We start from the raw sequence: 16,879 nt of genomic DNA, 5'->3' as shown, positions 1-16,879 counted from the left end.
AAGTTACTTTTCTGCCAAACTGGATATTTAAATTAACCACACGTTGTCTCAAAATGAATGACGACGCTCAAAGTGTATACACATTTTGACTCCTCCCTTTACTTAAAAATTCACCAAAAATCAGGAAATTAACGAATTTTAATGAAAATTGCAGTATTTTTCAAATAATGATCGCAGAATATAATGAACTAATTATTTTTACTTAACTCTTAGTGAAAATGTTTTATTTTGTTTAAACAAAAAATACCTTTACTAAAGTTATGGTCTTCAGTAGTAAATAAAAAACGCAAGAATTTATTTTTGCTTTTTTTAAAGCATCGTAATTTGTAACAATAAAAAATAATTTTTACAGTAACATTACGAAAAAAGCCCCTAAAGTCCGTATTAATGTATTCGATATAACTCGAAGAAAAATGAATTATCGGATACTATTCAGGAAATTAAAGATTCAATTAGATTCCTATTTTAGTCACCTAAATTATTTAGGATGAAATGAGTTTAGGAATTTATAGCCAAACCTAAATATTTTTTTGGTAAATATCCAGATACGCTACTACAGAACACCGACCACTCTAATTTGTTTTGGGAGGGGGGAACAAATATATAACAAATAAATGTTATCAAAGGCAAGATAAGTTACTTTTCTGCCAAACTGGATATATTTTTCGTGTTTTTATTCAATGTGACATATTTATTCAGCTCGAAAACATACAGTGTTTACCGATGTATTTGAAAATTCAGGATGGTGTCTCACACCCTCTTTAACACCGTAAGTTTGGAAAAAGGTGTTATAAATAAAAAAAACTGTACAAAATACGGGTTTTTATTACTGTACACACATAGATTCGAAAAAGTTGTCAAAAAACAAATATATAACAAATAAATGTTATCAAAGGCAAGATAAGTTTCTTTTCTACCAAACTGGATATATTTTTCGTGTTTTTATTCAATGTAACATATTTATTCAGCTCGAAAAACGGGTTTGTATTACTGTACACATAGATTCGAAAAAGTTGTCAAAAAACAAATATATAACAAATAAATGTTATCAAAGGCAAGATAAGTTACTTTTCTACCAAACTGGATATACTTTTCGTGTTTTTATTCAATGTAACATGTTTATTCAGCTCGAAAACCATACAGTGTTTACCGATGTATTGTTAAATTCAAGATGGCGTCTGACTCCCTCTTTCACACGGTAAGTTTGAGAAAAGGTGTTATAAATAAAAAACTGGATAAAATACTGTAAAAAACTCGCTCACCGTGACATATATTCGGCGGGTTTTTAATAGTATTTTTTCTATTTTTTTTACTTATAACACCTTTTCCCAAACTTCCCGTGTTAAAGAGGGGGTGAGGCGCCATCTTGAATTTTACAATACATCGGTAAACACTGTATGATTTCGAGCTGAATAAATATGTTACATTGAATAAAAACACGAAAAATATATCCAGTTTGGTAGAAAAGTAACTTATCTTGCCTTTGATAACATTTATTTGTTATATATTTGTTTTTTGACAACTTTTTCGAATCTATGTGTACAGTAATACAAACCCAACCCGCCGAATATATGTCAAGCTATGTCACGGTAACATATATTGAGCGAGTTTTTAACAGTATTTTATCCAGTTTTTTATTTATAACACCTTTTCCCAAACTTACCGTGTTAAAGAGGGAGTCAGACGCCATCTTGAATTTTCCAATACATCGGTAAACACTGTATGGTTTTCGAGCTGAATAAACATGTTACATTGAATAATGTCACGACCCGGTTAATGGATGACCGAATTGATTGGCAGTCAGATCGCGACATAAGAATGTATTTTATTTTATATCCAACATCTCATAATTATCTTCGGTTAATCGTCATATGTCGGATTAACCAGCGGAACATATCAATAAGGAGAACGGAACAACAGAGCAAAAATAACGAAACGACCACTCAACAAAGTTTAGAATTCAAGAAAGATTTTTATATACAAAGGAAGAAGAAAAAGTTCCGATAAAAAGAATGAGTGAGACAGACGTATTTCTGGGGATGTTTGTCAGATGTATGCGACATGCAAAATACAGTACAATATGTATAAAAGTTTGTGGAAAGGAAAAGATATTGGCATGAGATAGGCCAAAATTATCTGTTTTTATCCGTTAGGGTAAACACGGATTAAAAGTTCGCAAACACAATATCCAAGAAAAAAACAAGTTGAGATGGCGAAAGTAGTTTATCTCTTCCTCGAATCTTAGTTCCAAAGAAGAATTCAATCGACAATACGATTGTATTTGGAATGACAATCTGCAATTTAATTAATTCAAATCTCAGCCAGATTAAATGTCGAGGTTAATCGACAATACAATTGTATTTGACTAATAATCCGCAGTTAAACTGATCCAAATCTCAATCTTCGATGAGGTCCGAAGCGAAGTGTTTGATATACAGGGCATCTCGGCGAGACAGTGTCTCGCTTCTTTTCGCCAACTTTTTATTTATTTTCAAATCACTCGTGCTTCGAGTTTCCCGTCACGAATGTTCACTGTCTGGTTGCCATGACGACGTATTTCTGCTACTGTCGCATATCAAAATAAACATGAGAGGATTAGTGTATATTAATTACCAAAGTTTATAAAATCAAATCGCTACGAACAGGATTCGAACCTGTGCGTCAATTAATAATTGGATTTCGAGTCCAACGCCTATACCACTCGGCCATCACGTACTGCCGCATATCAAAATAAACATTAGAGGATAACTGTATAATAATTACCATAGTTTATAAAAGTAAATCGCTACGAACAGGATTCGACCCTGTGCGGGCATTGCCCATTGGATTTCGAGTCCAACGCCTTAACCATTCGACCATCGCAGCTGCTGTCGCACATCTAAATTAACATTTGAGCATTAGTGTATATTAATTACCAAAGTTTATAAAAATAAATCGCTATGAACAGGATTCGAACCTGTGCGGGCATTGCCCATCGGATTTCGAGTCAACGCCTTAACAACACGGCCGTCGCAGCTGCTGTCGCACATCAAAATAAACATTAGAGGATTAGTGTATATAAATTACAAAAGTTTATAAAAGAAAATTGCTACGAACAGGATTCGAACCTGTGCGGGTTGCCCATTGAATTTCAAGTCCAACGTCTTAACATCTCGCCCATCGCAGCTGGTGGCCCACATCAAAATAAACATTATATTATATGTGTATATTAATTACCAAAGTTTATAATACTAAATCGCTACGAACAGGATTCGATCCTGTGCGGCCATCGCCCATTGGATTTCGAGTCCAACGCCGTAACCACTCGGCCATCAAAGGTACGGCCGCATATCAAAATAAACATGAGAGCATTAGTGTATATTAATTACCAAAGTTTATAAAAGTAAATCGCTACGAATAGGATTCGAACCTGTGTGGGCATTAAACAATGGATTTCAAGTCCAACGCATAAACCACTCGGCCATCGCAGCTACTGTCGCATATAAAAATAAAACAGAGTGTATATTAATTACAAAAGTTTATAAAAGTAATTCGCTACGAACAGGATTCGAGCCTGTGCGGGCATCGCGAATTGGATTTCGACTCCATTGCCTTAACCACTCGGCCATCGCAGCTGCTGCCGCACACACAATAAACATGAGATGATTAGTGTATGTAAATTACCAAAGTTTATAATACTGACTCGCATCGATCCTGTGCGGGCATCGTCCCTTGTTGTCGACCCCGATGCCTTAACCACTTGACCATCGTAGCTGCTGTCGCGCATTAAAATAAACATGAGATTATTAGTGTATATTAATTACCAAAGTTTACAAAAGTTAATCGCTACGAACAGGATTCGAACCTGTGCATGTATTGACCATTCGATTTTGAGTCAACGCCTTAACAACTCGGCCATCGCAGCTGCTGTCGCACATCAAAATAAACATAGGAGCATTAGTGTATATTAATTACCACAGTTTATAAAAGTTAATCGCTACGAACAGGATTCGAACCTGTGAAGGAACTGCCCATTGGACCTCGAGTCCAACGCCTTAACCACTCGGCCCTCGTAGCCACTGTCGCACATCAAAATAAATATGCGAGGATTAATGTATATTAATAACGAAAGTTTATAAAACTAAATCGTTACGAACAGGAATCGAACCTGTGCGGGCATTGCCCATTGGATTTCGAGTCCAACGCCTTAACAACTTGGCCATCGCAGCTACTGCCGCATATCAAAATAAACGTGAGAGGATTAGTGTATATTAATTACCAAAGTTTATAAAAGTAAATCGCTACGAACAGGATTCGCAGATGTGCGGGCATTGCCCATTGGATTTCGAGTCCAACGCCTTAAACACTCGGCCATCGCAGCTGCTGTCGCACATCATAATAAACATGAGAAGAATAGTGGATATCAATTACCAAAGTTTATATAAGTAACTCGCTACGAACAGGATTCGAACCTGAACAGGTATTACCCATTGGATTTCGAGTCCAACGCCCTAACCACTGGGCCATCGCAGCTGCTGTCGGTCATATAAAATAAACATGACATGATTAGTGTATATTAATTACGAAAGTTTATAAAAGAAAATCTCTACGAACAGGATTCGAGCCCGTGCGGGTATTGCCCATTGGATTCCGGCTCCAACGCCTTAACCACTCGGCCATCGCAGCTGCTTTCGTACATCAAAATAAACATTTGAGTGTTAGTGTATATTAATTACCAAAGTTTATAAAAGTAAATCGCTACGAACAGCATTCCAACCTGTGCGGGCATTGCCCATTGGATTTCGAGTCCAACGCCTTAACCACTCGGCCATCGCAGCTGCTGTCGCACATCAAAATAAACATTTGAGCGTTAGTGTATATTAATTACCAAAGTTTATAAAAGTAAATCGCTACGAACAGGATTCGAACCTGTGCGGGCATTGCCCATTGGATTTCGAGTCCAACGCCTTAACCACTCGGCCATCACAGCTGCTGTCGCACATCAAAACAAACATTTGAGCGTTAGTGTATATTAATTACCAAACTTTATAAAAGTAAATCGCTACGAACAGGATCCGAACCTGTGATGGCATTGCCTATTGGAGTTCGAGTCCAACGTCTTAACCACTCGGCCATCGCAGCTGCTGTCGCACATCAAAATAAACATTTGAGCGTTAGTGTATATTAATTACCAAAGTTTATAAAAGTAAATCGCTACGAACAGGATTCGAACCTGTGCGGGCACTGCACATTGGATTTCGAGTCCAACCCCTTAACCACTCGGCCATCGCAGTTAATGTCGCACATCAAAATAAACATTTGAGCGTTAGTGTATATTAATTACCAAAGTTTATAAAAGTAAATCGCTACGAACAGGATTCGAACCTGTGCGGGCATTGCTCATGGGATTTCGAGTCCAACGCCTTAACGACTCGGCCATCGCAGCTGCTGTCGCACATCAAAATAAACATTTGAGCGTTAGTGTATATTAATTACCAAAGTTTATAAAAGTAAATACCTACGAACAGGATTCGAACCTGTGCGGGCATTGCCCATTGGATTTCGAGTCCAACGCCTAACCCCCTCGGCACTCTCAGCTGCTGTCGCACATCAAAATAAACATTTGAGCGTTAGTGTATATTAATTACCAAAGTTTTTAAAATTAAATCGCTACGAACAGGATTCGAACCTGTGCGGGCATTGCCCATTGGATTTCGAGTCCAACGCCTTAACCACTCGGCCATCGCAGCTGCTGTCGCACATCAAAATACACATTTGAGCGTTAGTGTATATTAATTACCAAAGTGTACAAAAGTAAATCGCTACGAACAGGATTCGAACCTGTGCGGGCATTGCCCATTGGTTCTCGAGTCCAACGCCTTAACCACTCGGCCATCGCAGCTGCTGTCTCACATCAAAACAAACATTTGAGCGTTAGTGTATATTAAATACCAAAGTTTATAAAAGTAAATCGCTACGAACAGGATTCAAACCTATGCGGGCATTGCCCATTGAATTTCGAGTCCAACGCCTAAACCACTCGGGCATCGCAGCTGCTGTCGCACATCAACATAAACATTTGAGCGTTAGTGTATATTAATTACCAAAGTTTATAAAAGTAAATCGCTCTCGAACAGGATTCGAGCCTGTGCGGGCATTTCCCATTGGATTTCGGGTCCAACGCCTTAACCACTCGGCCATCGCAGTTGCTGTCGCACATCAAAATAAACATTTGAGCGTTAGTGTATATTAATTACCAAAGTTTATAAAAGTAAATCGCTACGAACAGGATTCGAAACTGTGCGGGCATTGCTCATTGGATTTCGAGTTCAACGCCTTAACCACTCGGCCATCGCAGCTGCTGTCACACATCAAAATAAACATTTTAGCGTTAGTGTATATTAATTACCAAAGTTTATAAAAGTAAATCGCTACGAACAGGATTCGAATCAGTGCGGGCATTGCCCATTGGATTTCGAGTCCAACGCCTTAACCACTCGGCCATCGCAGCTGCTTTCGTACATCAAAATAAACATTTGAGCGTTAGTGTATATTAATAACCGAAGTTTATAAAAGTAAATCGCTACGAACAGGATTCGAACCTGTGCGGGCATTGCCCATTGGATTTCGACTCCAACGCCTTAACCACTCGGCCATCGCAGCTGCTTTCGTACATCAAAATAAACATTTGAGCGTAAGTTTATGATAATTAGCAAAGTTTATAAAAGTAAATCGCTACGAACAGGATTCGAACCTGTGCGGGCATTGCCCATTGGATTTCGACTCCAACGCCTTAACCACTCGGCCATCGCAGCTGCTGTCGCACATCAAAACAAACATTTGAGCGTTAGTGTATATTAATTACCAAAGTTTATCCAAGTAAATCGCTACGAACAGGATTCGACCCTGTGCGGGCATTGCCCATTGGATTTCGAGTCCAACGCCTTAACCACTCGGCCATCGCAGCTGCTGTCGCACATCAAAATAAAGATTTGAGCGTTATTGTATATTAATTACCAAAGTTTATAAAAGTAAATCGCTACGAACAGGATTCGAACCTGTGCGGGCATTGCCCATTGGATTTTGAGTCCAACGCCTTAACCACTCGGCCACAGCAGCTGCTTTCGTACATCAGAGTAAACATTTGAGCGTTAGTGTATATTAATTACCAAAGTTTATCCAAGTAAATCGCTACGAACAGGATTCAAACCTGTGCGGGCATTGCTCATTGGATTTCGAGTCCAACGCCTTAACCACTCGGCCATCGCAGCTGCTGTCGCACATCAAAATAAAGATTTGAGCGTTATTGTATATTAATTACCAAAGTTTATAAAAGTAAATCGCTACGAACAGGATTCGAACCTGTGCGGGCATTGCCCATTGGATTTTGAGTCCAACGCCTTAACCACTCGGCCACAGCAGCTGCTTTCGTACATCAGAGTAAACATTTGAGCGTTAGGCTATATTAATTACCAAAGTTTATAAAAGTAAATCGCTACGAACAGGATTCGAACCTGTGCGGGCATTGCCCATTGGATTTCAAGTCCAACGCCTTAACCACTCGGCCATCGCAGCTGCTGTCGCACATCAAAATACACATTTGAGCGTTAGTGTATATTAATTACCAAAGTTTATAAAAGTAAATCGCTACGCACAGGATTCGAACCTGTGCGGGCATCGCTCATTGGATTTTGAGTCCAACGCCTTAACCACTCGGCCATCGCGGCTGCTGTCGCACATCAATATAAAACGTTTAGCGTTAGTGTATATTAATTACCAAAGTTTATAAAAGTAAATCGCTACGAACAGGATTCGAACCTGTGCGGGCATTGCCCATTGGATTTCGAGTCCAACGCCTTAACCACTCGGCCATCGCAGCTGCTTTCGTACATCAAAACAAACATTTGAGCGTTAGTGTATATTAATTACCAAAGTTTATAAAAGTAAATCGCTACGAACAGGATTTTAACCTGTGCGGGCATTGCCCATTGGATTTCGACTCCAACGCCTTAACGACTCGGCCATCGCAACTGCTTTCGTACATCAAAATAAACATTTGAGCGTTAGTGTATATTAATTACCAAAGTTTATAAAAGTAAATCGCTACGAACAGGATTCGAACTTGTGCGGGCATTGCCCATTGGATTTCGAGTCCAACGCCTTAACCACTCGGCCATTGCAGCTGCTGTCGCACATTGAAATAAACATTTGAGCGTTAGTGTATATTAATTACCAAAGTTTATAAAAGTAAATCGCTACGAACAGGATTCGACCCTGTGCGGGCATTGCCCATTGGATTTCGAGTCCAACGCCTTAACCACCCGGCCATCGCAGCTGCTGTCGCACATCAAAATAAACATTTGAGCGTTAGTGTATATTAATTACCAAAGTTTGTAAAAGTAAATCGCTACGAACAGGATTCGAACCTGTGCGGGCATTGCTCATTGGATTTCGAGTCCAACGCCTTAACCACTCGGCCATCGTAGCTGCTGTCGCACGTCAAAATAAACATTTGAGCATTAGTGTATATTAATTACCAAAGTTTATAAAAGTAAATCGCTACGAACAGGGTTCGAGCCTGCGCGGGCATTGCCCATTGGATTTCGAGTCCAACGCCTTAACCACTCGGCCATCGAAGCTGCTGTCGCACATCAAAATAAACATTTGAGCGTTAGTGTATATTAATTACCAAAGTTTATAAAAGTAAATCTCTACGAACAGGATTCAAACCTGTGCGGGCATTGCTCATTGGATTTCGAGTCCAACGTCTTAACCACTCGGCCATCGCAGCTGCTGTCGCACATCAAAGTAAACATTTGAGCTTTAGTGTATATTAATTACCAAAGTTTATAAAAGTAAATCGCTACGAACAGGATTCGAACCTGTGCGGGCATTGACCATTGGATTTCGAGTCCAACGCCTTAATTACTCGGCCATCGCCGCTGCTGTCGCACATCAAAATAAACTTTTGAGCGTTAGTGTATTTTAATTACCAAAGTTTATAAAAGTAAATCGCTACGAACAGGATTCGAACCTATGCGGGCATTGCCCATTGGATTTCGAGTCCAACGCCTTAACCACTCGGCTGCCGCAGCTGCTGTCGCACATCAAAATAAACATTTGAGCGCTAGTGTATATTAATTACCAAAGTTTAAAAAGTAAATCGCTACGAACAGGATTCGAACCTGTGCGGGCATTGCCCATTGGATTTCGGCTCCAACGCCTTAACCACTCGGCCATCGCCGCTGCTGTCTCACATCAAAATAAACATTTGAGCGTTAGTGTATATTAATTACCAAAGTTTATAAAAGTAAATCGCTACGAACAGGATTCGAACCTGTGCGGGCATTGCCCATTGGATTTCGAGTCCAACGCCTTAACCACTCGGCCATCACAGCTGCTGTCGCACATCAAAATAAACATTTGAGCGTTAGTGTATATTAATTACCAAAGTTTATAAAAGTAAATCGCTACGAACAGCATTCGAACCTGTGCGGGCATTGCCTAATGGAGTTCGAGTCCAACGCCTTAACCACTTGGCCATCACAGCTGCTGTCGCACATCAAAATAAACATTTGAGCGTTAGTGTATATTAATTACCAAAGTATATAAAAGTAAATCGCACCGAACAGGATTCGAACCTGTGCGGGCATTGCCCATTGGATTTCGAGTCCAACGCCTTCACCACTCGGCCATCGCAGCTGCTGTCGCACATCAAAATAAACATTTGAGCGTTAGTGTATATTAATTACCAAAGTTTATAAAAGTAAATCGCTACGAACAGGATTCGAACCTGTGCGGGCATTGCCCATTGGATTTTGAGTCCAACGCCTTAACCACTCGGCCACAGCAGCTGCTTTCGTACATCAAAATAAACATTTGAGCGTTAGTGTATATTAATTACCAAAGTTTATAAAAGTAAATCGCTACGAACAGGATTCGAACCTGTGCGGGCATTGCCCATTGGATTTCGAGTCCAACGCCTTAACAACTCGGCCATCACAGCTGCTGTCGCACATCAAAATAAACATTTGAGCGTTAGTGTATATTAATTACCAAAGTTTATAAAAGTAAATCGCTACGAACAGCATTCGAACCTGTGCGGGCATTGCCTATTGGAGTTCGAGTCCAACGCCTTAACCATTGGCCATCACAGCTGCTGTCGCACATTAAAATAAACATTTGAGCGTTAGTGTATATTAATTACCAAAGTTTATAAAAGTAAATCGCTACGAACAGGATTCGAACCTATGCGGGCATTGCCCATTGGATTTCGAGTCCAACGCCTTAACCACTCGGCCATCGCGGCTGCTGTCGCACATCAAAATAAACATTTGAGCGTTAGTGTATATTAATTACCAAAGTTTATAAAAGTAAATCGCTACGAACAGGATTCGAACCTGTGCGGGCATTGCCCATTGGATTTTGTAGTCCGACGCCTTAACCACTCGGCCACAGCAGCTGCTTTCGTACATCAAAATAAACATTTGAGTGTTAGTGTATATTAATTACCAAAGTTTATAAAAGTAAATCGCTACGAACAGGATTCGACCCTGTGCGGGCATTGCCTATTGGATTTCGAGTCCAACGCCTTAACCACTCGGCCATCGCAGCTGCTGTCGCACATCAAAATAAACATTTGAGCGTTAGTGTATATTAATTACCAAAGTTTATAAAATTAAATCGCTACGAACAGGATTCGAACCTGTGCGGGCATTGCTCATTGGATTTCGAGTCCAACGCCTAAACCACTCGGCCATCGCAGCTGCTGTCGCACATCAAAATAAACATTTTAGCGTTAGTATATATTAATTACCAAAGTTTATAAAAGTAAATCGCTACGAACAGGATTCGAACCTGTGCGGGCATTGCCCATTGGATTTCGAGTCCAACGCCTTAACCACTCGGCCATCGCAGCTGCTTTCGTACATCAAAATAAACATTTGAGCGTTAGTGTATATTAATTACCAAAGTTTATAAAAGTAAATCGCACCGAACAGGATTCGAACCTGTGCGGGCATTGCCCATTGGATTTCGAGTCCAACGCCTTCACCACTCGGCCATCGCAGCTGCTGTCGCACACCAAAATAAACATTTGAGCGTTAGTGTATATTAATTACCAAAGTTTATAAAAGTAAATCGCTACGAACAGGATTCGAACCTGTGCGGCATTGCCCATTGGATTTTGAGTCCAACGCCTTAACCACTCGGCCACAGCAGCTGCTTTCGTTCATCAAAATAAACATTTGAGCGTTAGTGTATATTAATTACCAAAGTTTATAAAAGTAAATCGCTACGAACAGGATTCGAACCAGTGCGGGCATTGCCCATTGGATTTCGAGTCCAACGCCTTAACCACTCGGCCATCACAGCTGCTGTCGCACATCAAAATAAACATTTGAGCGTTAGTGTATATTAATTACCAAAGTTTATAAAAGTAAATCGCTACGAACAGCATTCGAACCTGTGCGGGCATTGCCTATTGGAGTTCGAGTCCAACGCCTTAACCATTGGCCATCACAGCTGCTGTCGCACATCAAAATAAACATTTGAGCGTTAGTGTATATTAATTACCAAAGTTTATGAAAGTAATTCGCTACGAACAGGATTCGAACCTATGCGGGCATTGCCCATTGGATTTCGAGTCTAACGCCTTAACCACTCGGCCATCGCGGCTGCTGTCGCACATCAAAATAAACATTTGAGCGTTAGTGTATATTAATTGCCAAAGTTTATAAAAGTAAATCGCTACGAACAGGATTCGAACCTGTGGGGGCATTGCCCATTGGATTTTGAGTCCAACGCCTTAACCACTCGGCCACAGCAGCTGCTTTCGTACATCAAAATAAACATTTGAGCGTTAGTGTATATTAATTACCAAAGTTTATAAAAGTAAATCGCTACGAACAGGATTCGACCCTGTGCGGGAATTGCCTATTGGATTTCGAGTCCAACGCCTTAACCACTCGGCCATCGCAGCTGCTGTCGCACATCAAAATAAACATTTGAGCGTTAGTGTATATTAATTACCAAAGTTTATAAAATTAAATCGCTACGAACAGGATTCGAACATGTGCGGGCATTGCTCATTGGATTTCGAGTCCAACGCCTAAACCACTCGGCCATCGCAGCTGCTGTCGCACATCAAAATAAACATTTTAGCGTTAGTATATATTAATTACCAAAGTTTATAAAAGTAAAACGCTACGAACAGGATTCGAACCTGTGCGGGCATTGCCCATTGGATTTCGAGTCCAATGCCTTAACCACTCGGCCATCGCAGCTGCTTTCGTACATCAAAATAAACATTTGTGCGTTAGTGCATATTAATTACCAAAGTTTATAAAAGTAAATCGCTACGAACAGGATTCGAACCTGTGCGGGCATTGCCCATTGAATTTCGAGTCCAACGCCTTAACCACTCGGCCATCGCAGCTGCTGTCGCACATCAAAATAAACATTTAAGCGTTAGTTTATATTAATTACCAAAGAGTATAAAAGTAAATCGCTACGAACAGGATTCGAACGTGTGCGGGCATTGCCCATTGGATTTCGAGTCCAACGCCTTTACCACTCGGCCATCGCAGCTGCTGTCGCACATCGAAATAAACATTTGAGCGTTAGTGTATATTAATTACCAAAGTTTATAAAAGTAAATCGCTACGAACAGGATTCGAACCTGTGCGGGCATTGCCCATTGGATTTCGAGTCCAACGCCTTAACCACTCGGCAATCACAGCTGCTGTCGCACATCAAAATAAACATTTGATCCTTAGTGTATATTAATTACCAAAGTTTATAAAAGTAAATACCTATGAACAGCATTCGAACCTGTGCGGGCATTGCCTAATGGAGTTCGAGTCAAACGCCTTAACCACTTGGCCATCACAGCTGCTGTCGCACATCAAAATAAACATTTGAGCGTTAGTGTATATTAATTACCAAAGTTTATAAAAGTAAATCGCTACGAACAGGATTCGAACCTGTGCGGGCATTGCCCATTGGATTTCGAGTCCAACGCCTTAACCACTCGGCCAAAGCAGCTGCTTTCGTACATCAAAATAAACATTTGAGCGTTAGTGTATATTAATTACCAAAGTTTATAAAAGTAAATCGCTACGAACAGGATTCGAACCTGTGAAGGCATTGCCCATTGGATTTCGAGTCCAACGCCTTAACCACTCGGCCACAGCAGCTGCTTTCGTACATCAGAGTAAACATTTGAGCGTTAGGGTATATTAATTACCAAAGTTTATAAAAGTAAATCGCTACGAACAGGATACGAACCTGTGCGGGCATTGCCCATTGGATTTCGAGTCCAACGCCTTAACCACTCGGCCATCGCAGCTGCTTTCGCACATCAAAATAAACATTTGAGCGTTAGTGTATATTAATTACCAAAGTTTATAAAAGTAAATCGCTACGCACAGGATTCGAACCTGTGCGGGCATCGCTCATTGGATTTTGAGTCCAACGCCTTAACCACTCGGCCATCGCGGCTGCTGTCGCACATCAATATAAAACTTTTAGCGTTAGTGTATATTAATTACCAAAGTTTATAAAAGTAAATCGCTACGAACAGGATTCGACCCTGTGCGGGCATTGCCCATTGGATTTCGAGTCCAACGCCTTAACCACTCGGCCATCGCAGCTGCTTTCGTACATCAAAACAAACATTTGAGCGTTAGTGTATATTAATTACCAAAGTTTATAAAAGTAAATCGCTACGAACAGGATTTTAACCAGTGCGGGCATTGCCCATTGGATTTCGACTCCAACGCCTTAACGACTCGGCCATCGCAACTGCTTTCGTACATCAAAATAAACATTTGAGCGTTAGTGTATATTAATTACCAAAGTTTATAAAAGTAAATCGCTACGAACAGGATTCGAACCTGTGCGGGCATTGCCCATTGGATTTCGAGTCCAACGCCTTAACCCCTCGGCCATCGCAGCTGCTGTCGCACATTGAAATAAACATTTGAGCGTTAGTGTATATTAATTGCCAAAGTTTATAAAACTAAATCGCTACGAACAGGATTCGAACCTGTGCGGGCATTGCCCATTGGATTTTGAGCCCAACGCCTTAACCACTTGGCCACAGCAGCTGCTTTCGTACATCAAAATAAACATGTGAGCGTTAGTGTATATTAATTACCAAAGTTTATAAAAGTAAATCGCTACGGACAGGATTCGACCCTGGTCGGGCATTGCCCATAGAATTTCGAGTCCAACGCCTTAACCACTCGGCCATCGCAGCTGCTGTCGCACATCAAAATAAACATGTGAGCGTTAGTTTATATTAATTACCAAAGTGTATAAAAGTAAATCGCTACGAACAGGGTTCGAACGTGTTCGGGCATTGCCCATTGGATTTCGAGTCCAACGCCTTTACCACTCGGCCATCGCAGCTGCTGTCGCACATCGAAATAAACATTTGAGCGTTCGTGTATATTAATTACCAAAGTTTATAAAAGTAAATCGCTACGAACAGGATTCGAACCTGTGCGGGCATTGCCCATTGAATTTCGAGTCCAACGCCTTAACATCTCGGCCATCACAGCTGCTGTCGCACATCAAAATAAACATTTGAGCGTTAGTGTATATTAATTACCAAAGTTTATAAAAGTAAATACCTACGAACAGCATTCGAACCTGTGCGGGCATTGCCTAATGGAGTTCGAGTCCAACGCCTTAACAACTTGTCCATCACAGCTGATGTCGCACATCAAAATAAACATTTGAGCGTTAGTGTATATTAATTACCAAAGTTTATAAAAGTAAATCGCTACGAACAGGATTCGAACCTGTGCGGGCATTGCCCATTGGATTTCGAGTCCAACGCCGTAACCACTCGGCCATCGCAGCTGCTGTCGTACATCAAAATAAACATTTGAGCGTTAGTGTATATTAATTACCAAAGTTTATAAAAGTAAATCGCTACGAACAGGATTCAAACCTGTGCGGGCATTGCCCATTGGATTCTGAGTCCAACGCCTTAACCACTCGGCCATCGCAGCTGCTGTCTCACATCAAAATAAACATTTGAGCGTTAGTGTATATTAATTACCAAAGTTTATAAAAGTAAATCGCTACGAACAGGATTCGAACCTGTGCGGGCATTGCCCATTGGATTTCGAGTCCAACGCCTTAACCACTCGGCCATCACAGCTGCTGTCGCACATCAAAATAAACATTTGAGCGTTAGTGTATATTAATTACCAAAGTTTATAAAAGTAAATCGCTACGAACAGCATTCAAACCTGTGCGGGCATTGCCTATTGGAGTTCGAGTCCAACGCCTTAACCACTTGGCCATCACAGCTGCTGTCGCACATCAAAATAAACATTTGAGCGTTAGTGTATTTTAATTACCAAAGTTTATAAAAGTAAATCGCTACGAACAGGATTCGAACCTGTGCGGGCATTGCCCATTGGATTTTGAGTCCAACGCCTTAACCACTCGGCCATCGCAGCTGCTGTCGCACATCAAAGTAAACATTTGAGCGTTAGTGTATATTAATTACCAAAGTTTATAAAATTAAATCGCTGCGAACAGGATTCGAACCTGTGCGGGCATTGCTCATTGGATTTCGAGTCCAACGCCTGAACCACTCGGCCATCGCAGCTGCTGTCGCACATCAAAGTACAAATTTTAGCGTTAGTATATATTAATTACCAAAGTTTATAAAAGTAAATCGCTACGAACAGGATTCGAACCTGTGCGGGCATTGCCCATTGGATTTCGAGTCCAACGCCTTAACCACTCGGCCATCGCAGCTGCTTTCGTACATCAAAATAAACATTTGAGCGTTAGTGTATATTAATTACCAAAGTTTATAAAAGTAAATCGCTACGAACAGGATTCGAACCTGTGAGGGTATTGCCCATTGGATTTCGACTCCAACGCCTTAACAACTCGGCCATCGCAGCTGCTGTCGCACATCAAAAAAAACATGTGAGCGTTAGTTTATATTAATTACCAAAGTTTATAAAAGTAAATCGCTACGAACAGGATTCGAACGTGTGCGGGCATTGCCCATTGGATTTCGAGTCCAACGCCTTAACCACTCGGCCATCGCAGCTGCTGTCGCACATCAAAATAAACATTTGAGCGTTAGTGTATATTAATTACCAAAGTTTATAAAAGTAAATCGCTACGAACAGGATTCGAACCTGTGCGGGCATTGCCCATTGGATTTCGACTCCAACGCCTTAACCACTCGGCCATCGCAGCTGCTGTCGCACATCAAAATAAACATTTGAGCGTTAGTGTATATTAATTAACCACGTTTATAAAACTAAATCGCTACGAACAGGATTCGACCCTGTGCGGGCATTGCCCATTGGATTTTGAGTCCAACGCCTTAACCACTCGGCCACAGCAGCTGCTTTCGTACATCAAAATAAACATTTGAGCGTTAGTGTATATTAATTACCAAAGTTTATAAAAGTAAATCGCTACGAACAGGATTCGACCCTGTGCGGGAATTGCCCATTGGATTTCCAGTCCAACGCCTTAACAACTCGGCCATCGCAGCTGCTGTCGCACATCAAAATAAACATGTTAGCGTTAGTGTATATTAATTACCAATGTTTATAAAAGTAAATCGCTACGAACAGGATTCGCACCTGTGCGGGCATTGCCCATTGGATTTAGACTCTAACGCCTTAACCACTCGGCCATCGCAGCTGGTGTCGCACATCAAAATAAACATTTGAGCGTTAGTGTATATTAATTACCAAAGTTTATAAAAATAAATCGCTACGAACAGGATTCGAACCTGTGCGGGCATTGCCCATTGGATTTCGAGTCCAACGCCTTAACCACTCGGCCATCGCAGCTGCTGTCGCACATCAAAATAAACATTTGAGCGTTACTGTATATTAATTACCAAAGT

At 40.8% G+C, this 16,879-nt stretch overlaps 75 non-coding genes across 75 annotated transcripts; all 75 read right to left on the bottom strand.

Moving 5' to 3' along the window:
- Positions 1 to 2,783: 2,783 nt before the first annotated feature.
- On the bottom strand, positions 2,784 to 2,865 carry Trnas-cga (transfer RNA serine (anticodon CGA)). The gene has a single exon. It is a non-coding gene; the product is annotated as a tRNA-Ser (tRNA).
- Positions 2,866 to 3,086: 221 nt separating this feature from the next.
- Positions 3,087 to 3,166, bottom strand: Trnas-uga (transfer RNA serine (anticodon UGA)). Its single transcript has one exon. It is a non-coding gene; the product is annotated as a tRNA-Ser (tRNA).
- An 808-nt stretch (positions 3,167 to 3,974) lies between these two features.
- Trnas-cga (transfer RNA serine (anticodon CGA)) lies at positions 3,975 to 4,056 on the bottom strand. Its single transcript has one exon. It is a non-coding gene; the product is annotated as a tRNA-Ser (tRNA).
- Positions 4,057 to 4,126: 70 nt separating this feature from the next.
- Positions 4,127 to 4,208, bottom strand: Trnas-cga (transfer RNA serine (anticodon CGA)). Its single transcript has one exon. It is a non-coding gene; the product is annotated as a tRNA-Ser (tRNA).
- A 222-nt stretch (positions 4,209 to 4,430) lies between these two features.
- Trnas-cga (transfer RNA serine (anticodon CGA)) lies at positions 4,431 to 4,512 on the bottom strand. Its single transcript has one exon. It is a non-coding gene; the product is annotated as a tRNA-Ser (tRNA).
- Positions 4,513 to 4,735: 223 nt separating this feature from the next.
- On the bottom strand, positions 4,736 to 4,817 carry Trnas-cga (transfer RNA serine (anticodon CGA)). The gene has a single exon. It is a non-coding gene; the product is annotated as a tRNA-Ser (tRNA).
- A 70-nt stretch (positions 4,818 to 4,887) lies between these two features.
- Trnas-cga (transfer RNA serine (anticodon CGA)) lies at positions 4,888 to 4,969 on the bottom strand. The gene has a single exon. It is a non-coding gene; the product is annotated as a tRNA-Ser (tRNA).
- A 70-nt stretch (positions 4,970 to 5,039) lies between these two features.
- Trnas-cga (transfer RNA serine (anticodon CGA)) lies at positions 5,040 to 5,121 on the bottom strand. Its single transcript has one exon. It is a non-coding gene; the product is annotated as a tRNA-Ser (tRNA).
- A 70-nt stretch (positions 5,122 to 5,191) lies between these two features.
- Positions 5,192 to 5,273, bottom strand: Trnas-cga (transfer RNA serine (anticodon CGA)). Its single transcript has one exon. It is a non-coding gene; the product is annotated as a tRNA-Ser (tRNA).
- Positions 5,274 to 5,343: 70 nt separating this feature from the next.
- Positions 5,344 to 5,425, bottom strand: Trnas-cga (transfer RNA serine (anticodon CGA)). The gene has a single exon. It is a non-coding gene; the product is annotated as a tRNA-Ser (tRNA).
- Positions 5,426 to 5,647: 222 nt separating this feature from the next.
- Trnas-cga (transfer RNA serine (anticodon CGA)) lies at positions 5,648 to 5,729 on the bottom strand. The gene has a single exon. It is a non-coding gene; the product is annotated as a tRNA-Ser (tRNA).
- A 70-nt stretch (positions 5,730 to 5,799) lies between these two features.
- Trnas-cga (transfer RNA serine (anticodon CGA)) lies at positions 5,800 to 5,881 on the bottom strand. The gene has a single exon. It is a non-coding gene; the product is annotated as a tRNA-Ser (tRNA).
- Positions 5,882 to 5,951: 70 nt separating this feature from the next.
- Positions 5,952 to 6,033, bottom strand: Trnas-cga (transfer RNA serine (anticodon CGA)). The gene has a single exon. It is a non-coding gene; the product is annotated as a tRNA-Ser (tRNA).
- Positions 6,034 to 6,256: 223 nt separating this feature from the next.
- Trnas-cga (transfer RNA serine (anticodon CGA)) lies at positions 6,257 to 6,338 on the bottom strand. The gene has a single exon. It is a non-coding gene; the product is annotated as a tRNA-Ser (tRNA).
- Positions 6,339 to 6,408: 70 nt separating this feature from the next.
- On the bottom strand, positions 6,409 to 6,490 carry Trnas-cga (transfer RNA serine (anticodon CGA)). Its single transcript has one exon. It is a non-coding gene; the product is annotated as a tRNA-Ser (tRNA).
- Positions 6,491 to 6,560: 70 nt separating this feature from the next.
- Trnas-cga (transfer RNA serine (anticodon CGA)) lies at positions 6,561 to 6,642 on the bottom strand. Its single transcript has one exon. It is a non-coding gene; the product is annotated as a tRNA-Ser (tRNA).
- A 70-nt stretch (positions 6,643 to 6,712) lies between these two features.
- On the bottom strand, positions 6,713 to 6,794 carry Trnas-cga (transfer RNA serine (anticodon CGA)). Its single transcript has one exon. It is a non-coding gene; the product is annotated as a tRNA-Ser (tRNA).
- A 70-nt stretch (positions 6,795 to 6,864) lies between these two features.
- On the bottom strand, positions 6,865 to 6,946 carry Trnas-cga (transfer RNA serine (anticodon CGA)). The gene has a single exon. It is a non-coding gene; the product is annotated as a tRNA-Ser (tRNA).
- Positions 6,947 to 7,016: 70 nt separating this feature from the next.
- Positions 7,017 to 7,098, bottom strand: Trnal-caa (transfer RNA leucine (anticodon CAA)). Its single transcript has one exon. It is a non-coding gene; the product is annotated as a tRNA-Leu (tRNA).
- Positions 7,099 to 7,168: 70 nt separating this feature from the next.
- Positions 7,169 to 7,250, bottom strand: Trnas-cga (transfer RNA serine (anticodon CGA)). Its single transcript has one exon. It is a non-coding gene; the product is annotated as a tRNA-Ser (tRNA).
- Positions 7,251 to 7,320: 70 nt separating this feature from the next.
- On the bottom strand, positions 7,321 to 7,402 carry Trnal-caa (transfer RNA leucine (anticodon CAA)). Its single transcript has one exon. It is a non-coding gene; the product is annotated as a tRNA-Leu (tRNA).
- A 70-nt stretch (positions 7,403 to 7,472) lies between these two features.
- On the bottom strand, positions 7,473 to 7,554 carry Trnas-uga (transfer RNA serine (anticodon UGA)). The gene has a single exon. It is a non-coding gene; the product is annotated as a tRNA-Ser (tRNA).
- Positions 7,555 to 7,624: 70 nt separating this feature from the next.
- On the bottom strand, positions 7,625 to 7,706 carry Trnal-caa (transfer RNA leucine (anticodon CAA)). Its single transcript has one exon. It is a non-coding gene; the product is annotated as a tRNA-Leu (tRNA).
- Positions 7,707 to 7,776: 70 nt separating this feature from the next.
- Trnas-cga (transfer RNA serine (anticodon CGA)) lies at positions 7,777 to 7,858 on the bottom strand. The gene has a single exon. It is a non-coding gene; the product is annotated as a tRNA-Ser (tRNA).
- A 70-nt stretch (positions 7,859 to 7,928) lies between these two features.
- Trnas-cga (transfer RNA serine (anticodon CGA)) lies at positions 7,929 to 8,010 on the bottom strand. Its single transcript has one exon. It is a non-coding gene; the product is annotated as a tRNA-Ser (tRNA).
- Positions 8,011 to 8,080: 70 nt separating this feature from the next.
- Trnas-cga (transfer RNA serine (anticodon CGA)) lies at positions 8,081 to 8,162 on the bottom strand. Its single transcript has one exon. It is a non-coding gene; the product is annotated as a tRNA-Ser (tRNA).
- Positions 8,163 to 8,232: 70 nt separating this feature from the next.
- Positions 8,233 to 8,314, bottom strand: Trnas-cga (transfer RNA serine (anticodon CGA)). Its single transcript has one exon. It is a non-coding gene; the product is annotated as a tRNA-Ser (tRNA).
- A 70-nt stretch (positions 8,315 to 8,384) lies between these two features.
- On the bottom strand, positions 8,385 to 8,466 carry Trnas-cga (transfer RNA serine (anticodon CGA)). The gene has a single exon. It is a non-coding gene; the product is annotated as a tRNA-Ser (tRNA).
- A 70-nt stretch (positions 8,467 to 8,536) lies between these two features.
- Positions 8,537 to 8,618, bottom strand: Trnas-cga (transfer RNA serine (anticodon CGA)). Its single transcript has one exon. It is a non-coding gene; the product is annotated as a tRNA-Ser (tRNA).
- A 70-nt stretch (positions 8,619 to 8,688) lies between these two features.
- Positions 8,689 to 8,770, bottom strand: Trnas-cga (transfer RNA serine (anticodon CGA)). The gene has a single exon. It is a non-coding gene; the product is annotated as a tRNA-Ser (tRNA).
- Positions 8,771 to 8,840: 70 nt separating this feature from the next.
- Trnas-cga (transfer RNA serine (anticodon CGA)) lies at positions 8,841 to 8,922 on the bottom strand. Its single transcript has one exon. It is a non-coding gene; the product is annotated as a tRNA-Ser (tRNA).
- A 70-nt stretch (positions 8,923 to 8,992) lies between these two features.
- Trnas-cga (transfer RNA serine (anticodon CGA)) lies at positions 8,993 to 9,074 on the bottom strand. Its single transcript has one exon. It is a non-coding gene; the product is annotated as a tRNA-Ser (tRNA).
- Positions 9,075 to 9,143: 69 nt separating this feature from the next.
- Trnas-cga (transfer RNA serine (anticodon CGA)) lies at positions 9,144 to 9,225 on the bottom strand. The gene has a single exon. It is a non-coding gene; the product is annotated as a tRNA-Ser (tRNA).
- Positions 9,226 to 9,295: 70 nt separating this feature from the next.
- On the bottom strand, positions 9,296 to 9,377 carry Trnas-cga (transfer RNA serine (anticodon CGA)). The gene has a single exon. It is a non-coding gene; the product is annotated as a tRNA-Ser (tRNA).
- A 222-nt stretch (positions 9,378 to 9,599) lies between these two features.
- Trnas-cga (transfer RNA serine (anticodon CGA)) lies at positions 9,600 to 9,681 on the bottom strand. The gene has a single exon. It is a non-coding gene; the product is annotated as a tRNA-Ser (tRNA).
- A 70-nt stretch (positions 9,682 to 9,751) lies between these two features.
- Trnal-caa (transfer RNA leucine (anticodon CAA)) lies at positions 9,752 to 9,833 on the bottom strand. Its single transcript has one exon. It is a non-coding gene; the product is annotated as a tRNA-Leu (tRNA).
- A 70-nt stretch (positions 9,834 to 9,903) lies between these two features.
- On the bottom strand, positions 9,904 to 9,985 carry Trnas-cga (transfer RNA serine (anticodon CGA)). The gene has a single exon. It is a non-coding gene; the product is annotated as a tRNA-Ser (tRNA).
- Positions 9,986 to 10,206: 221 nt separating this feature from the next.
- Trnas-cga (transfer RNA serine (anticodon CGA)) lies at positions 10,207 to 10,288 on the bottom strand. Its single transcript has one exon. It is a non-coding gene; the product is annotated as a tRNA-Ser (tRNA).
- Positions 10,289 to 10,358: 70 nt separating this feature from the next.
- Positions 10,359 to 10,441, bottom strand: Trnac-aca (transfer RNA cysteine (anticodon ACA)). Its single transcript has one exon. It is a non-coding gene; the product is annotated as a tRNA-Cys (tRNA).
- Positions 10,442 to 10,511: 70 nt separating this feature from the next.
- Positions 10,512 to 10,593, bottom strand: Trnas-cga (transfer RNA serine (anticodon CGA)). Its single transcript has one exon. It is a non-coding gene; the product is annotated as a tRNA-Ser (tRNA).
- A 70-nt stretch (positions 10,594 to 10,663) lies between these two features.
- Positions 10,664 to 10,745, bottom strand: Trnas-cga (transfer RNA serine (anticodon CGA)). Its single transcript has one exon. It is a non-coding gene; the product is annotated as a tRNA-Ser (tRNA).
- A 70-nt stretch (positions 10,746 to 10,815) lies between these two features.
- Positions 10,816 to 10,897, bottom strand: Trnas-cga (transfer RNA serine (anticodon CGA)). The gene has a single exon. It is a non-coding gene; the product is annotated as a tRNA-Ser (tRNA).
- A 70-nt stretch (positions 10,898 to 10,967) lies between these two features.
- On the bottom strand, positions 10,968 to 11,049 carry Trnas-cga (transfer RNA serine (anticodon CGA)). Its single transcript has one exon. It is a non-coding gene; the product is annotated as a tRNA-Ser (tRNA).
- A 70-nt stretch (positions 11,050 to 11,119) lies between these two features.
- Positions 11,120 to 11,200, bottom strand: Trnal-caa (transfer RNA leucine (anticodon CAA)). The gene has a single exon. It is a non-coding gene; the product is annotated as a tRNA-Leu (tRNA).
- A 70-nt stretch (positions 11,201 to 11,270) lies between these two features.
- Trnas-cga (transfer RNA serine (anticodon CGA)) lies at positions 11,271 to 11,352 on the bottom strand. The gene has a single exon. It is a non-coding gene; the product is annotated as a tRNA-Ser (tRNA).
- A 221-nt stretch (positions 11,353 to 11,573) lies between these two features.
- Trnas-cga (transfer RNA serine (anticodon CGA)) lies at positions 11,574 to 11,655 on the bottom strand. The gene has a single exon. It is a non-coding gene; the product is annotated as a tRNA-Ser (tRNA).
- Positions 11,656 to 11,725: 70 nt separating this feature from the next.
- Trnal-caa (transfer RNA leucine (anticodon CAA)) lies at positions 11,726 to 11,807 on the bottom strand. Its single transcript has one exon. It is a non-coding gene; the product is annotated as a tRNA-Leu (tRNA).
- Positions 11,808 to 11,877: 70 nt separating this feature from the next.
- On the bottom strand, positions 11,878 to 11,959 carry Trnas-cga (transfer RNA serine (anticodon CGA)). The gene has a single exon. It is a non-coding gene; the product is annotated as a tRNA-Ser (tRNA).
- Positions 11,960 to 12,029: 70 nt separating this feature from the next.
- Trnas-cga (transfer RNA serine (anticodon CGA)) lies at positions 12,030 to 12,111 on the bottom strand. Its single transcript has one exon. It is a non-coding gene; the product is annotated as a tRNA-Ser (tRNA).
- Positions 12,112 to 12,181: 70 nt separating this feature from the next.
- Trnas-cga (transfer RNA serine (anticodon CGA)) lies at positions 12,182 to 12,263 on the bottom strand. The gene has a single exon. It is a non-coding gene; the product is annotated as a tRNA-Ser (tRNA).
- Positions 12,264 to 12,333: 70 nt separating this feature from the next.
- On the bottom strand, positions 12,334 to 12,415 carry Trnas-cga (transfer RNA serine (anticodon CGA)). The gene has a single exon. It is a non-coding gene; the product is annotated as a tRNA-Ser (tRNA).
- Positions 12,416 to 12,485: 70 nt separating this feature from the next.
- On the bottom strand, positions 12,486 to 12,567 carry Trnas-cga (transfer RNA serine (anticodon CGA)). Its single transcript has one exon. It is a non-coding gene; the product is annotated as a tRNA-Ser (tRNA).
- Positions 12,568 to 12,637: 70 nt separating this feature from the next.
- On the bottom strand, positions 12,638 to 12,719 carry Trnas-cga (transfer RNA serine (anticodon CGA)). The gene has a single exon. It is a non-coding gene; the product is annotated as a tRNA-Ser (tRNA).
- A 222-nt stretch (positions 12,720 to 12,941) lies between these two features.
- On the bottom strand, positions 12,942 to 13,023 carry Trnas-cga (transfer RNA serine (anticodon CGA)). The gene has a single exon. It is a non-coding gene; the product is annotated as a tRNA-Ser (tRNA).
- A 70-nt stretch (positions 13,024 to 13,093) lies between these two features.
- Positions 13,094 to 13,175, bottom strand: Trnas-cga (transfer RNA serine (anticodon CGA)). The gene has a single exon. It is a non-coding gene; the product is annotated as a tRNA-Ser (tRNA).
- A 70-nt stretch (positions 13,176 to 13,245) lies between these two features.
- Trnas-cga (transfer RNA serine (anticodon CGA)) lies at positions 13,246 to 13,327 on the bottom strand. The gene has a single exon. It is a non-coding gene; the product is annotated as a tRNA-Ser (tRNA).
- Positions 13,328 to 13,397: 70 nt separating this feature from the next.
- Positions 13,398 to 13,479, bottom strand: Trnal-caa (transfer RNA leucine (anticodon CAA)). Its single transcript has one exon. It is a non-coding gene; the product is annotated as a tRNA-Leu (tRNA).
- Positions 13,480 to 13,549: 70 nt separating this feature from the next.
- On the bottom strand, positions 13,550 to 13,631 carry Trnas-cga (transfer RNA serine (anticodon CGA)). Its single transcript has one exon. It is a non-coding gene; the product is annotated as a tRNA-Ser (tRNA).
- A 222-nt stretch (positions 13,632 to 13,853) lies between these two features.
- On the bottom strand, positions 13,854 to 13,935 carry Trnas-cga (transfer RNA serine (anticodon CGA)). The gene has a single exon. It is a non-coding gene; the product is annotated as a tRNA-Ser (tRNA).
- A 70-nt stretch (positions 13,936 to 14,005) lies between these two features.
- Positions 14,006 to 14,087, bottom strand: Trnal-caa (transfer RNA leucine (anticodon CAA)). Its single transcript has one exon. It is a non-coding gene; the product is annotated as a tRNA-Leu (tRNA).
- A 222-nt stretch (positions 14,088 to 14,309) lies between these two features.
- On the bottom strand, positions 14,310 to 14,391 carry Trnas-cga (transfer RNA serine (anticodon CGA)). Its single transcript has one exon. It is a non-coding gene; the product is annotated as a tRNA-Ser (tRNA).
- Positions 14,392 to 14,461: 70 nt separating this feature from the next.
- Trnas-cga (transfer RNA serine (anticodon CGA)) lies at positions 14,462 to 14,543 on the bottom strand. Its single transcript has one exon. It is a non-coding gene; the product is annotated as a tRNA-Ser (tRNA).
- Positions 14,544 to 14,765: 222 nt separating this feature from the next.
- Trnas-cga (transfer RNA serine (anticodon CGA)) lies at positions 14,766 to 14,847 on the bottom strand. Its single transcript has one exon. It is a non-coding gene; the product is annotated as a tRNA-Ser (tRNA).
- Positions 14,848 to 14,917: 70 nt separating this feature from the next.
- Positions 14,918 to 14,999, bottom strand: Trnal-cag (transfer RNA leucine (anticodon CAG)). Its single transcript has one exon. It is a non-coding gene; the product is annotated as a tRNA-Leu (tRNA).
- Positions 15,000 to 15,069: 70 nt separating this feature from the next.
- Trnas-cga (transfer RNA serine (anticodon CGA)) lies at positions 15,070 to 15,151 on the bottom strand. The gene has a single exon. It is a non-coding gene; the product is annotated as a tRNA-Ser (tRNA).
- Positions 15,152 to 15,221: 70 nt separating this feature from the next.
- On the bottom strand, positions 15,222 to 15,303 carry Trnas-cga (transfer RNA serine (anticodon CGA)). Its single transcript has one exon. It is a non-coding gene; the product is annotated as a tRNA-Ser (tRNA).
- A 70-nt stretch (positions 15,304 to 15,373) lies between these two features.
- Positions 15,374 to 15,455, bottom strand: Trnal-caa (transfer RNA leucine (anticodon CAA)). Its single transcript has one exon. It is a non-coding gene; the product is annotated as a tRNA-Leu (tRNA).
- Positions 15,456 to 15,525: 70 nt separating this feature from the next.
- On the bottom strand, positions 15,526 to 15,607 carry Trnas-cga (transfer RNA serine (anticodon CGA)). Its single transcript has one exon. It is a non-coding gene; the product is annotated as a tRNA-Ser (tRNA).
- Positions 15,608 to 15,677: 70 nt separating this feature from the next.
- On the bottom strand, positions 15,678 to 15,759 carry Trnas-cga (transfer RNA serine (anticodon CGA)). Its single transcript has one exon. It is a non-coding gene; the product is annotated as a tRNA-Ser (tRNA).
- A 70-nt stretch (positions 15,760 to 15,829) lies between these two features.
- Trnas-cga (transfer RNA serine (anticodon CGA)) lies at positions 15,830 to 15,911 on the bottom strand. Its single transcript has one exon. It is a non-coding gene; the product is annotated as a tRNA-Ser (tRNA).
- Positions 15,912 to 15,981: 70 nt separating this feature from the next.
- On the bottom strand, positions 15,982 to 16,063 carry Trnas-cga (transfer RNA serine (anticodon CGA)). The gene has a single exon. It is a non-coding gene; the product is annotated as a tRNA-Ser (tRNA).
- Positions 16,064 to 16,133: 70 nt separating this feature from the next.
- Positions 16,134 to 16,215, bottom strand: Trnas-cga (transfer RNA serine (anticodon CGA)). Its single transcript has one exon. It is a non-coding gene; the product is annotated as a tRNA-Ser (tRNA).
- A 70-nt stretch (positions 16,216 to 16,285) lies between these two features.
- Trnal-caa (transfer RNA leucine (anticodon CAA)) lies at positions 16,286 to 16,367 on the bottom strand. Its single transcript has one exon. It is a non-coding gene; the product is annotated as a tRNA-Leu (tRNA).
- Positions 16,368 to 16,437: 70 nt separating this feature from the next.
- Positions 16,438 to 16,519, bottom strand: Trnas-gga (transfer RNA serine (anticodon GGA)). Its single transcript has one exon. It is a non-coding gene; the product is annotated as a tRNA-Ser (tRNA).
- Positions 16,520 to 16,741: 222 nt separating this feature from the next.
- On the bottom strand, positions 16,742 to 16,823 carry Trnas-cga (transfer RNA serine (anticodon CGA)). The gene has a single exon. It is a non-coding gene; the product is annotated as a tRNA-Ser (tRNA).
- Between the last annotated feature and the right edge of the window lie 56 nt (positions 16,824 to 16,879).

Source organism: Euprymna scolopes, chromosome 15, assembly GCF_053919585.1.
Source record: "Euprymna scolopes isolate OS-2025 chromosome 15, ASM5391958v1, whole genome shotgun sequence".
In the NCBI taxonomy this organism is placed as follows: Eukaryota; Metazoa; Mollusca; class Cephalopoda; order Sepiida; family Sepiolidae; genus Euprymna; species Euprymna scolopes.
This window is presented reverse-complemented; position numbering and strand designations above follow the sequence as displayed.